General features: G+C 39.6%; 1 protein-coding gene and 1 long non-coding RNA gene across 6 annotated transcripts in view; one reads left to right on the top strand and one right to left on the bottom strand.

Moving 5' to 3' along the window:
* Window positions 1–3,144: 3,144 nt before the first annotated feature.
* On the bottom strand, window positions 3,145–6,043 carry LOC137847057 (uncharacterized). The gene is made up of 2 exons (XR_011090761.1): window positions 5,956–6,043; window positions 3,145–5,811 (listed from the first exon to the last, which is right to left on the bottom strand). It is a non-coding gene; the product is annotated as an uncharacterized lncRNA (long non-coding RNA).
* Window positions 6,044–6,077: 34 nt separating this feature from the next.
* The window catches only part of LOC137847005 (nipped-B-like protein), a 199,244-nt gene continuing 191,730 nt past the window's right edge, over window positions 6,078–13,591 (top strand). For 3 of the 5 annotated variants that reach the window (XM_068665187.1, XM_068665185.1, XM_068665188.1), the window contains exon 1: window positions 6,078–6,390. The gene's annotated coding sequence lies outside the window, so the exon portion shown is untranslated. The remainder of the gene's footprint in view (window positions 6,391–13,591) is intronic. The other 2 variants (XM_068665189.1, XM_068665191.1) reach the window with 1 other exon arrangement.

Here is a 13,591-nt window from a genome sequence, read left to right as displayed (position 1 = left end):
ACCACGGTGGAGCAGGGTTCCACGCTGCAGCCCGTGGAGGAGACCATGGTGGAGCAGGTGGCCCTGCACCGACGGAGGCTGCCGCCTGTGGAAGACCCCTGCCGGAGCAGATTCCGGGCCGGACCTGTAGCTCGTGGAGAGGAGACCATACAGGAGCAGGTGAACTGGCAGGAGCTGCTGCCCATAGGGGAGCCAGGTTGGAGCAGTTTTCTCCTGAGGGATGGACCCCGTGGTACGGACCCATATCTGGAGCAGTTCTGGAAGAGCTGCTGCCTGTGGGAAGCCCACGCCGGATCAGTTCAGCAAGGACTGCATCCCGTGGGAGGGACCCCACAGCACAGGGGACGAGAGTGACCGAGAAGGAGCAGCAGAGAAGTGCTATAGACTGGACATAAACCCCCATTCCCCCGTTCCCCTGCGCCACTCGGGGGGGGAGGAGGTGGAAGAAGGCGGATGGGGGGGGGAAGGTGCTTTTGGTTTCTTTCATCTGTTTCTCACTTCTCTAGTTTGTTACTAATAGGTAATAAATCTTACTATCTCCCTATGCTGAGTCTGTTTTGCCCATCACGCTAATTACTGTGCAATCTCCTCATCCTTATCTCAACCCCTGAGCCCTTTTCATCATATTTTCTCCCCGTTCCTCTTCGAGGAGGGGGAGTGAGAGAGCAGTTGTGGTGGAGCTCGGTCACCCACCCGAGTAAAACCACCACACACCTTCACCTCTTCACTTAAAATCTCAGCAAGAGAAGAAGAGCACTTGTTCGGGATACCAATGTGAGAAACGAAGTTGTCTTTTTGCAATAGAACGTGTTTTTGCAGTGGAAAATTCTACTAACCTTACATATTCAAAAGCAATTGTGCGGCATAGCAGTGGGGAGTATGTTAAGCAGATAAAGGGAAGGTCCCACTGTCCCAAACAAGGAGGATAGCTGAGAAAAACAGGATGAGTGGTACATACTCAGCATGGTAGAAGCAACTACTGGGTGGCTGGAAACATACCCCGTAAAGCATGCCACGGCCCGAAACACCATCTTGGGCCTAGAAAGGCAAGTGCTGTGGCATAATGGTACGCCAGAGAGAATCGAGTCTGACAATGGGAGTCATTTCCGAAACAATCTTGTCACCTCCTGGGCCAAGAGGCATGGTATTGAGCGGGTGTACCGCATCCCTTATCACCCACAAGCCTCTGGGAAGGTTGAGAGGTACAATGGACTACGTTACGAGCATTGGGTGCTGGGACATGGAAACAATGGGATATAAATCTACCAGAAGCCACTTGGCTTGTTAACAACAGGGGGGGTCTGACAGCCATGCTGGTCCTGCCGAAACAAAACCCCTACACACAGTGAAAGGAGCTAAAGTCCCCGTAGTGCATGTAGGAAAGTGGATGGGGAAGGCGGTGTGGGTTGCTCCTGCCTCAGGAAAAGGCAAACCCACTCGTGGGATTGTCTTCGCCCAAGGACCAGGGTATACCTGGTGGGTCATGCAAAAGAATGGGGATATCAAGTGCGTGCCTCAAGGAGATTTAACCTTGAGAGAAAACTAATCTGTAATCTAAGTTATACGTTGTAGGAAGACACTGCAGGATCAATGACAGGTCAACTTTGCAAAGAACCGGGCGAGTGCAACAAGGACTTGAGCTAAGCTGGTGCTGGCGTCCAGACATCCAACTTTGCCTGCCCTGAGTGACCACTTTGGCAGATGAAGACCAAATCGCCAACAGTTCTTATGAACATTTTCCGAGAAAGACCTACAGAATGAAAAGATATACCTACCTATCAATCTGTTAAAGAACAAGGAACAATGGTGATGAGAATACTTATATGCTAAAGCATGGGGGACCTGAGAGTGACACAAATGGTATGGAATAAGGGGTGGAGGTTGTACTGGGTCTGGCTGGGTTGTTAACTTTCCCTGCAGCAACCCATACAGTGCTGTACTCTGCACTTGTAGCTAGAACAGCAGTGGTATCACACCAGTGTTGTGTCTGCTGCTGAGCAGTGCTGGCACAGCATCAGGACTCTCTCTAACCCTCCTAGGGGGTGGGCAAAAAAAATGAGAAAGAAACATCACCAGGGCAGCTGACCTAAACCAACCAAAGGGATATTCCATACCATATGATGTCACACTCGGCAATAAAAGGTGGAAACAGGAAGAGGGGAGGGGTGGGCTCTCGTTGCAAAAACATAGGTCCTCCTCCCGAACACCGGCTACGTGCGTTGAGGCCCTGCTTCAAGGACGTGGTCAAGCATCGCTTATTTGTGGGAAGTAGAGAGTAATTTCCTTCCTCTGCACTTCCACATAGCCTTTACTTGTTTTGTTTTTTTTTTTTTCTGATTTTTTTTCCCCTCCCTTTCCCCTTTCCCTTTTTTCCCTTTAGTTAAATTGATTAATAATAATCTTTCCTTAATAATTATTCTTTTTTTTTTTCCTTTAAATTATCCTTATCTCAACCCGTGAGTTGTTCTTTCCTTTACTTCATCCCCTCCTCATCTAAGGAGGGGGAGTGAGAGAGTGGTTTTTGTGTTCAGCTGCCTAGCTTGGTAAAACCACCACAGCTATGTAACTAGTAGGTGTGCTGTCCTGCTTGTGGGATGCCCACCACTGCAATTGCGAATAAAAAAAATGCTACTTCACTGAGATCATTGGCTGAGCCTATGTTATTGGCTACAGAGTGTTTCTCACAACACGCAAAACTGACTCCGCGTAGGGAGATTAATAAAATTTATTGTCTATCACTAGCAAGCTAGAACATTTAAAAACTAAAAGCAAACAGGATACCTCCCCCACCCCCACCCTCTTCTATGCCCTCCCTGAGCGACAACGGGGAATGGCAAATCGGGGGTTGTGGTCAGTCTATAGCACTTTGTCTCTGCCGCTCCTTCACGGTCATTCTCTTCCCCTGCTCCAGCATGAGGTCCCTCCCATGGGATGCAGTCCTTCCCAAAATGATCCTGTGTGGGTTTCCCACAGGCAGCAGGTCTTCAAGAACTGCTCCCACATGGGTCCGTACCATGGGTTCCATCTGTCAGGAGCATCTGAATCTTTAATTCCTGCCTTTTAAAATTACATTAAAAATACTGAATTATTTGTTCCCTTTGAAGAACAAGAAATTAGTCGCAAAATAAATGACTGTGAAAACAGTTTAGATTTATGGGAGCTCAGTCATTTATTTAGAGCAAAAGACACATTCTCCTTTGACTTCAAAGGCATCGGGATTAGGTTCTAAAGCTTTACCCTGAAATTTGCAGTTCATTTTCATAACCAGGTGTGGATTTATCCGGGGATTTTAGATAGCTTTGCCCTCTTCCGTACTGCCAGCAGCTTTGTTTAGTTCAGTGTACACTCCTTAGTGTGCCACAGTCGCGGTTGACTGCATACCTCCTCCCATACAGATTAGAACTACCTCTGCCCTATGACTAAGGCCTGGAACAGAAATAAGGTTTAAAGTCTCTTTTGATATGTTTTCTGATAATATTCCGAAATACTAATTTTTATCCATTTTTTTTTGGCTATTTCACATATAATGAGATACACCCCATGCATACTAAAATATTTTTAGTAATGTGAGCTTTCATTCTGCAATCATTTTTTGTGAGTAAACCTTTGAAGACAAAAGGAATACAGGGAACCACTTGTATAAACACAATTGAAGAATTTGAACTTTCATTTTAAAAAATGGATTAAAGTAATATCTAAAGGAATAATAATAATAAAAAAAAACCAATAAATTAATTTCCCTTAAGGAAAAAAAATTCCTCATTTGCTCAAACATGTTACAATAACATCTTCTAAATCAACTAATAAATTAGTTGCTTTCTCATGCAGGTAGTAACATCATAGTATTCAAACAAAATAGCCATTTCTACAAATTCCTTCAGTTAAACAAGATTTTAAAAGCATAAAATGGGCCAGTGACATTCTCACTGGAAAATTCTGACTAAAACGGAATAGCCAAATAGGTGTGTCTTACCACGATGATTGCACTGGCTAAACCATATTTGATATGGAAAACACCTGGCATTTAAAAAAATAAAATTGCAGTATCTAAATCACCAATTAAGAAAAAAAAAATCTTTATATAAATTAATGAAATCACATAAAGATTCCAACAACATGAATCGGTAACAATATGTTAGAAGTAGATTGAAATAGTATTCCTAGGCCAACTTTGTCATGTTAGAATAACATTTTCCTTTGAATTCATAGGTGCGTAAGTCCTGTATGTCCATACATGTGTGTGGACTCTAAAGAGACAGTTTATTAAACTTTAGTTTATTATGAAAAAAAAAAAATCCCCCTTGATTTACAGAGTTGCACTGTATTAAATTAAGCACAAAGATTTATGAACATGCTTCATCTACTTCACCAATTATTCTCCTTTATTTCAAATGGATAACTTGAAATTTTAAATGTATAAACAAATATAGGATTAGGACCTTTTATATTAAGTTGCAACAAAGGTATATAATACATATTTTCAGAGCCTGGTTTACACCATCTCCATTAAATTTACATGAGCATATATACACATTAGATATAAGTATTTCCAGTACTGAATTACCATATTCTCCAGTGCCATTTTCATTTCTGTACTTTCAAACACATTTGTAAATTGAACTTTGATTCATCCAACATTACAAATTTAATAGTTAGGCTTGAGAGATGCATTTAAAATCTGCCTTAAAGACAGACCATTATACAGAAAATTATAAGACTGAAAAATTCAAGTGCATTGGTGTAAGATACCTCTTTATCCATCCAGAACTTAAAGGATCTGTTTATGTCACAGGATATTTACAGCTAGTTGTGTCCAATTGCATGGCTGAATCCTGAAGTCCACAGTCGAGCAAGGCTTCCTTTAAACATCAAAGGATTTTTGTCGAAGTATTGAGGAGCACACACTCACAGCAGAAGTGAGTATGAGAAGACAGTTAAATCATTAAATGTAAATGCTTCTTCACTATTATCCTGTGGTATGATTATTCAGTTTTGCCTGTATAGAGGATAAACAAAATCTTTCATACTAGGACATTCTCTTTCTCCAAACAGTCCTTCACAACCCAGATTTAAAATATTTCCAGTAAATCTCGTGGTGGTGGTGAGCATCAACCTCCAGCATAGGACCCTTCACCTCAAGATCTGCATTTTTCCCCGTGCTCGTCCAAAAAGGTTGTTTTTAAAAGCCACTCCAGTTCGATATGTCCACCTGGAAATTCCTCACCCCATCACTTTCAGCATCGGGTGTTTCCTCACTCGCTGGGCCGGAGGGGGACTGCCACCTTTGTGGTTTTATTATAAGGCGCGTTTTTAAGTATGCCTCCTGCGAGGCGGCTTTTTGCAGTCATTTGCGGTCCTCCTTCCCACCATCCTCAAGGCAGACAAAAATAAACTCAAAACATTTTGTTTGTTTGTTTGTTTTTTCAACGGTCACTTCTTCACGAATCGCTGACTGCCTTCGTCTCAGCGCAGGTCTGAGCGTAAACTCCGATCACGTTTCGTACACCAGAAAGGAAAATAAAAGAAAGAGAAACTCAGGCGGCAGCTGCAGAGGTGGAGATAGGGAGAGACAACCGCGCAGCGGAAATTCAGTTGTGCCCGCCGCCGACAAGCGCGGCGAGACAGAGGGAGTCTCTCCAGCTGCGGCAAAGCCAGGAGGGGAACGACGTGGAGCAGCGCAGTGGCGACAGCGGAAGCGGTGCTCGCTGAGCGAGCGAGAAGGAGGCGGTAAAGGAAACGGGGAGGCTGTTAGTGTTTGGCGCCGGTGGAGGGAGTCATTCCTGCAACTGCACTTCCGGTCGGCATTTTGTTCTGAGAGGGAGCGAGAAAGACATACACACAGGATTCGATCTTTTCCTTTTCCCTCTTCCTTCTCCTTCCTTCTCCTTCTCCCTCCTTCTCCACCCCCACTTCTTCTCCCTATCCCCCCCCGCTTCTCGCTCGGTACCGACTCACCGTGCCTAGGCTGTCCCCTCCCCCGTCTTCCTGCACTCGCACGCAGAGGAAGCGGCGGCCTCTTGGCAGCGCTGCCCTGCCCCCCCCGCCCCTCCCCCCCGCCCTCCCCCCCGCCCTCGCTCCCTTGCGGCTCGGACTGTGTCTCGGAACAGGTTCGGCCCAGCGCGGCCCAGCCCGCGTTGATGTTGTGAAGTAGATTTGGGGGAAGGGATTTGTCTCGGTCGCTCACCCCCCAGCTCTACATGTTCGCTGCACTGAGGAGACGGAAGAGGAACCAGCCCCCCTCCCGGCCCGGATTATTGTTGTTATATTATCTCCTCTCCTCCCGCTCCGCGGCGGCGGCCTAGTAGCGACAGCTCCTCTGAGGAGGGAGGGGGGTGGAATTCTCTCTCCCTTTCTCGGATTCTCGTTGGATTCAGACGCCGATTTGCTCAGGTAATCCCCCTCCTTGTCTCCCCTTCTCCCTGCCCTCTCCAGCAACGGGCCGGGCCTTACAGCCCAGGCGGCCCAACGCTGCAGGTAGCAGAGGGGATTAGATGTTATCCGGGGTAGAGGGGAATAAGTGGCAACCGGAGGTGTTTATTTCGTAGCTCCCCTTTCTGCTCGCTCGGGTTTAGTGGAGGAGATTGTTTTTTTCCGGGCTGCCGGGAGGCCTAGGCCCGGTAGAGAGCGCAGGCCTGCCTGCCGACGCTCGGGGATTGGAAAGATGAAGCGGCTTCTCAGTGACAGGCCTCAACCCGGAGCTGAGAAGGAGGAGGAAATAATAGTTACACGCAAACGTGCACCGATCCTGTTCCATATTTACAGCTATGGCAAGTAAGTTCCCTGGTGTAAGGTCCCAGCACAGACAGCCCTTTGAACTGAGGAAGGAGTAAGTGGAGAAATGGGGCAAGAGAGACAATGTAAATACCTAGAAACAAAAATGTCTATCTTTACCATTCTCTTCTTTTAACAAACTCAATTCTGAACATTCAAAAGTTTGAATGCACATGGATTTATAATGTGCAAATGTTTGATCTCTAAGATAATGATTGGTTAGTGTGTTAATCACTTCATTTCATATATTTTTAGAGTAAAACTAGACCTTGTGGGGAGATTGACAAGACACAGGCACCTGCAGATCCACGAAATACAGATAGACAAGCATATGTACTAAAATAGACAAGCATATGTACTAAAATCAAAATAAATACTATCTTGTTTTCTAACAAACAGAAAATGGGAAAGGGATTGTGTGTAAAGTGGTACATTTATGGCATTTCAGGGGCCAAGATGAAGATGAGATCTTACCCTAAGTACTTGAGAATCAAATTTAATTAAGTGAAAAGTGAGGAACGTTTAAGAAGTGTCATCCTTTCTTGTCAGGCCATATCACTTTGAGATCCTGAGGTTGTTATTGGCTGTTTGTGTCCACGATGTTTGAATACGTAATTAGGTGTCATTTTAACAGGTCAAATGTGTTTTGTAATTGACTGTTGATTAAGTGTCAGGTCTTTATAAATAAATGGTAGCTAATTTTTCAGTAAAGTAAATCTTGGACTTACGGTGTGTTGGAGTTGAGAGTTATTAAAAATTGAGGTAGGTTTAAAAACACCCTATGAACTAATAAAAATACTCATCCAGAAATTATGTAATTGAGGGAAATCTTAAGATACCAAGTTTCATCTTTCATACAGAAAGGAAACTTATAAATGACAAACAAGTATCAACATTTCATAGTTTGTCTTTTTAAGTAAGCTTTTGAGTTGTTCAGGCAGATCTATTATAATCACGGTTGGTTATTGCATGTAATAAAGTAACTTTCTGGGATCTTGTGTTTAGAGTTTTAAAACTGCATTATGCCTCTGAGTGCTCTGATACATGTTTAAAGGGGTGAAGTTAATATAGCTGTCGCATAGAAGGCGTGTTTTTAATGCTGTAAATCCGTGTAGTAGTCAGTAGCATGTCCATGATTTGTATTGGTCAGGGAGCAGTTTGAATTTTAAAAAGCCTGACGATCCTGTTGAGCCCCAATCCCGGCCTCCTTCCCTCCACTAATCTTCCATTCCTGTCTTTGTGCTGCTTGGTCCTGTTAGACACTGTTTGCAACAGGGCCTTAGGCCTATGTACATGTAGAAGAATCGAACCGTTTATGCTTAGATAAAGCAACTTTTTATTTTAAACCTCGTGAGTTGCTGAGGGAGCCATTAGTTGTCTCAATCTGTCCCTATTTCTGTGTGTAGCTGAGTTGTTGTTTTCTTTTGGCATGTAGTGTGCATGGGGGTCGGGTGTAATTCTGCTTTGCAGGAAAGAAAGGACAGTGCTGAAGTAATTGTAGTTCTTGGTTAGTTTTCATCATCAGGAAGCAATGTTAGCTGTAGCATTTTGTTGTTTAAACCAACTCTTATTTTAACAAAAATGAGTTTGTTAAGCTAACAGTGGTGAACTTCTCTGACTTATATTTAAATACAGTCTTCTTAAATGAAAAATGAGATATGAGCAGGAAATGAGCTACTGTAGTTATTTAGTTCCTGTCAAGTTGTTTTATGGCTTTTTTTTTTTTTTTTAATCAGAAATCATACACTTTTTTGATATCAAAAATAGGCGTATTTACAGAGGGAAACTTAAGATGCTGGCTATTTGTGATTTATAATGAGGTGGGTTATTTTGAGCCATATATGGTTAATCCTGAATTAGTTACATTATCACAGTTTATGTAGTTGTAAATTTCTTTATATCGGACAAATATGTAATGGAGAAATGTAAGGTGGCTTTTTTTTTTTTTTTTTGATTGTATTTATAGTACATTTAAGTGTGTGCGTGGGGGAAGCTCGACTTATTTCACTTTAATACCTCTCTTACCCTAGCATTAGGAGTTAAAATTGATCCACTGTCACAACAGCTAGTTGGTTAGGTTGTAGTTATTTTATTCATGTTATAGAATTACATAATTAATTATTCTTGAGGTGTTAGCTGTAACAATTATTTTAACTGAGAGAGGAAAAAAGGAAAATGTTTTCTTCTGTTTTGTGCTTTTGACTACCTTGTATGCAAGAAACAAGTTCAAAACATACAAGTTTTTTTTCTTCTTTTCTTCTCAACTACTTAAATGTTTTACATGAAGTTATTCTAATAAAAAAACATTTCACTGAAGCTTTTGCTATCTTGTAAAGCTGATTTTTATGTTTTAAAAAATATTTTTAATAAAGAGAGAAACAGGCATACCACTAAAAAATATTTTTTACATTTAAAGTGTTTTCATTTGGATTTAAGAGAAATACAGAGAAGGATCAGAGAAGCAATATTATACTGCTAAAACAATTTGTGGATCTCTGTTCTACATAAGACTACATGTACCCCAGTGCAAGCTCATTACATGTTTGGGACTCCATGGACAATAATGTTCATATGTCTCTTCTTGCCAAATCAAGGTAATATGTAGTAATGTCTTTAGGTTAGAAAGGTTAGGTTGTTTTTTGTATGATGATAATTATAATGCTGCTTTAATCCTGAATCATGTATATATTCCTCTATAATATAAATAAACTGTATTTTGAAGGATACTAGATGAAAAAACAGTGTGAATTGATTTGAGCCAGTTTCCTATTGCAATTTTCTGTGTGTTCAGTGGTAAATGTGTGGTATTTTTTGTGTGTGTATTATATTACAAAGTGTTAAAATCATTCTTTAAATTCATTTTAATATTAACTTCATAAATATTATACAATACATGTAAAATTAGTGGATAAGTGCTAGTAACTAGAAGGAGAAATTATACTCCTATTCTGAATATCTAGACCTAAGAAATAAATTGTTTTCAAAATCAGAACTTTATGCTCTCTAGAAATTATTCCAGAGACAGAATTGGAAAAATATGAGCTGTGATAATTTTAGAGTTTAGTGTCTGGTAGGTGTGAATTGGATCATTCAGTGTTAGAATAGCTATTCACTGTCACAAGATATGTTATTAGAAATATTTAACAATTGAAAAAATGGCTGTTTTAATGATACAACTTATTTTCAGTCTTCCTTTACATATGCCTTTATTAACGTACAAGTTATGTTAGCTGTTGATTTTTAATCATCAGCAGTAAGGAGTACTCAGTTGCACAGAGAAACTTACAAGGAAATGTTTGAAGTTGGTGATATCTATATGGTATTGGTAATAACCCTGTATAATAATGATGCTTTTTAGAAATCAAAAAAGGAAGTACTTCTAAAATTACAGTATTATAAAACCTTTCAATACAATTCATCTGTACTTGTTTTTATTTTATTAGTGTTACAAACATACTTAGTAGACGATCCTGATGTGTGAAGTATTTGGAAGAGAAGTGCTTTATGTTGATGTCTATTGCACCCCAGGAGTGAGGAAATTGTGTTTGAGGAGATTGTGCAGGACCTATGATTTGTGTCTCACTTCCTGTCCTGACTGTTCACTATAGAAAATCTCACTAGCAAAAGGGAGGGGATGACATTTCTACATGCAGCTGGGCCAAAAATTCTAAAAGGAAATCAAGTCAAATTGAATGTAGTTGTTGGTACTGTACTTGGAGGTGACTACTTGGTTTACACAAATAACTTTAAAAAAAATATATATATGCATTGAAGAACATTTCTCATGTTAAAGTCTTTCAGTTAGAACAAATTCTAGAAGACTATTTTTTAGTGCTTTTTTAGTATTTATGTCAGTTGGTTCTAAATTTTTTCAATCAGAGATCTCAATTCTTTATATGATTAGATATTCCCATTTCAAATTATTGCTATGGTTTGATATGAAGCATTTTGTTTTTTTGCAGCAGTGTATATGTGTAGACATGCATTTTACAGGAACAGTGTTAAAAAACATTAGGCTGCAAAGTCAGGGACTCAGGTAAGGTACGAACAGACTTCAGAAAAAAACATAATCCAGTCTCCTTCTCCATGCACTGGGCATTTAGCTACATTATTGTATTCCCTCTTACCCTTATGTCCCCAATTCAGTGCCTCATATGGTGCATGGGAAATGTCAGCTGACTAGTATACTGTTATAACCTAGTATATTTTTTATATATTTTATTTTTTATATTTTTAAAACCTAGCTTTATTTTTTTATATTATAAACTAATATATATTTGTTTTTCTTTGTCATTCAGTGTGCAGCCTGTTGCCTTATTACCTGCTGTATAGTATTCAAGTTTTTTAATGAACGCTGAAGTGTTTTTAACTACGTAGGAGTTATCATCAAAGTATATATCTGTGCTTCACAAACATTAGAGAACATTTGTTTAGTATATCTATAAAATTTTATTTTCATTTTACATATGGAGGACTGAAATTGAGTCAAAATTGTGAGTTTTAAAACTGCTTATAAATCTTGAGTGCGTAATTTGACATGCTTTATTACTGAGATTTTTAGAGTTACTTTACAACACATAATCAATTTATAACATAGTTTTCTTTGATTTATTTGAGGTTGTGAGCGTCTCACACTTCAACATATCAGGCCCATTGTTTCTCATGCTGCATCCCTAAGAAATATAGAATGAGATTTCACTGGCCTTAAGCATCTTTTCAGTTTCAAATGTCTTGATCATGCCAAGAGCTGGACAAAAATAGATTTTTAAAAAGATACTTTTTTAAAAAGATACTTTGAAAAGTATCTCCCTCTGTGACATGAAGAAACCAAAATCTCAGAAGAGATTCTCATCAGCAACTAGAGAATAACCAACAGGATTCAAGTGGCTAAATGGCTTGCATGCAATAGTGGAGGCATTCAAAATGCTACTTCCAGCAGGAGCTAGCAACCATGGAGAATGTCCTAAGCAGTGGTTATTGGCTGTTAAGGATGAAACTCTGCCTCTTAAAGTGGTAATTTTGTAGTTCATGTAAATTGGTTGAATGGAAACCTCTGTAGCCTAGTGGTCGGTCCATTTCATTACAATGTCAGTCTGTTGTAAGATTAATATTAATGTTAAATTGTATGGCTGTGATAGGAAAGCAGGACTGTTCTGAGGTATAATTATGGGTGGGTGTGTTCCTAGTCAGAACATTGCCTTTGGGTTGTAGGAAGCCCAAGTTCAGTCGGTATGAGGCAGAGTTGCTCCTGGGATTTACCCCCCCCCCCCCCCATGGCTTTTTATGTTCTAATCATCTGATCTAATTGTGTCACAGAGGCTCTGGGCATATTAGGGAACAGGCAGAAGAAGTAGTTCTAAAGTATAGAAGTTTTTTTTTTTTTTAACTATTTTTTCTTTCTTTCCTTGTGATGGAAGTTTTCTGTAGAAAATACATTTTTTTTTTGTTTGTTGTGTTGGTAATAACAGTTGTTTTTGACAAACTGGCAGTCTTCCAGTATATGATCTCTTGGATGAGATTTTTTTTTAATTGATTCTTTTTACTAACTGTACGTTATTAAGATTTCTAAGTAAAAGTGTAACATCCCACAGAAAGAAGCTTCTTAATGTGATCTAAGTCATTGGTTTCATGACCATCATCTGTCATGTACCATGTATAAAGCAGGGATTCTGTGGGTAACAAAACAAGTATATGATAATCTAACAAATGACTTATAATGCACAGTGGACTGAATTGGAGGAGTAAGCAAACATAATTCTGATGTTTCTTAATACTTTAATGCCTGGCTTTATAGTTCTAACCTTCTCTCTTTTTATTTTTTAAATATAATGTAATTTATTAAACTCCTTGAATGTAAGCATGTGTCTGTGACAGTGCAACCCCTATCTCTGATGTCTTGAGCAAATAATCTCTCCTGTGTTGACCAGATACTCAAAAAGAGTAATGTTACAAATGCTTTGTCTTTGAAATTTTATTTTCAGGTCTTAGGTTTCAGTAGAGACTGTCACACTTCTTGCATGTTGTCTTCATTCAGATATGCTGCTTTCTCTTGAGGTGCTTATTGGATATTAATTATTGTGTGTGTTTGTGTGTGTGTGTAAAATTCAGAGAGCTCTCATCAGTTGCTATGTACAGCAACTACCTTAGTATCTATGGGATAAATAAGCTGGAACGTTTTTTGTAGTTTAAGAGTTGGGAAAACTTTGGTAAGATTAATAGAACTGTAGTAAGAACACAGGGAAAGTGCTTTATGTAGGTCTAAAATCAGTTTCACTTTTATTTTGTCTGAATGGATAACTAAAAATCTGTACAATTATTTGTTGAATTTCTCATTCAAAGTAAGGAGACGTGAATGCTTTTTACTACAGTGGATGTTAGGTTTGCTTGTGTTTTTATTATTAATGTTTTTAATAATGGGAACTTAATTATTTTCTACTAGCATGCTCAGCAATGATTTTCTTTCTGGCCATTTTCTTAAGAAGTCATGTTGAGGAACAACCAGAATAGCTTCTTATTAAAATTTGGCAATTATAAGCAATTGAAACATTAAGTGTTCCTAGTTAACTTCTTAAAATGTATGTTGCTCCCTGCTTAGTTTTTATAGGTGAGTGCCTTACCAGTAAGTTACTGGTGTCTGAAAAATTAGCTGGCTTTTCTGATTATAGGTGTTAAAAGTTGAAAAATGTATGCACAATAAGACTTTAAGTACAAGTTGTTCTGAGTAGTGAGATGTAGTACAGACTTAGTTTTCCAGTGGCCATTCACTGCTTATCCACAGTGTTGATCTTTTCAAATGTGGAAAAGACAACTGAAGTTGCAG

The sequence above is a fragment of the Anas acuta genome, chromosome W (assembly GCF_963932015.1).
Source record: "Anas acuta chromosome W, bAnaAcu1.1, whole genome shotgun sequence".
NCBI classification, from domain to species: domain Eukaryota; kingdom Metazoa; phylum Chordata; class Aves; order Anseriformes; family Anatidae; genus Anas; species Anas acuta.
This window is presented reverse-complemented; position numbering and strand designations above follow the sequence as displayed.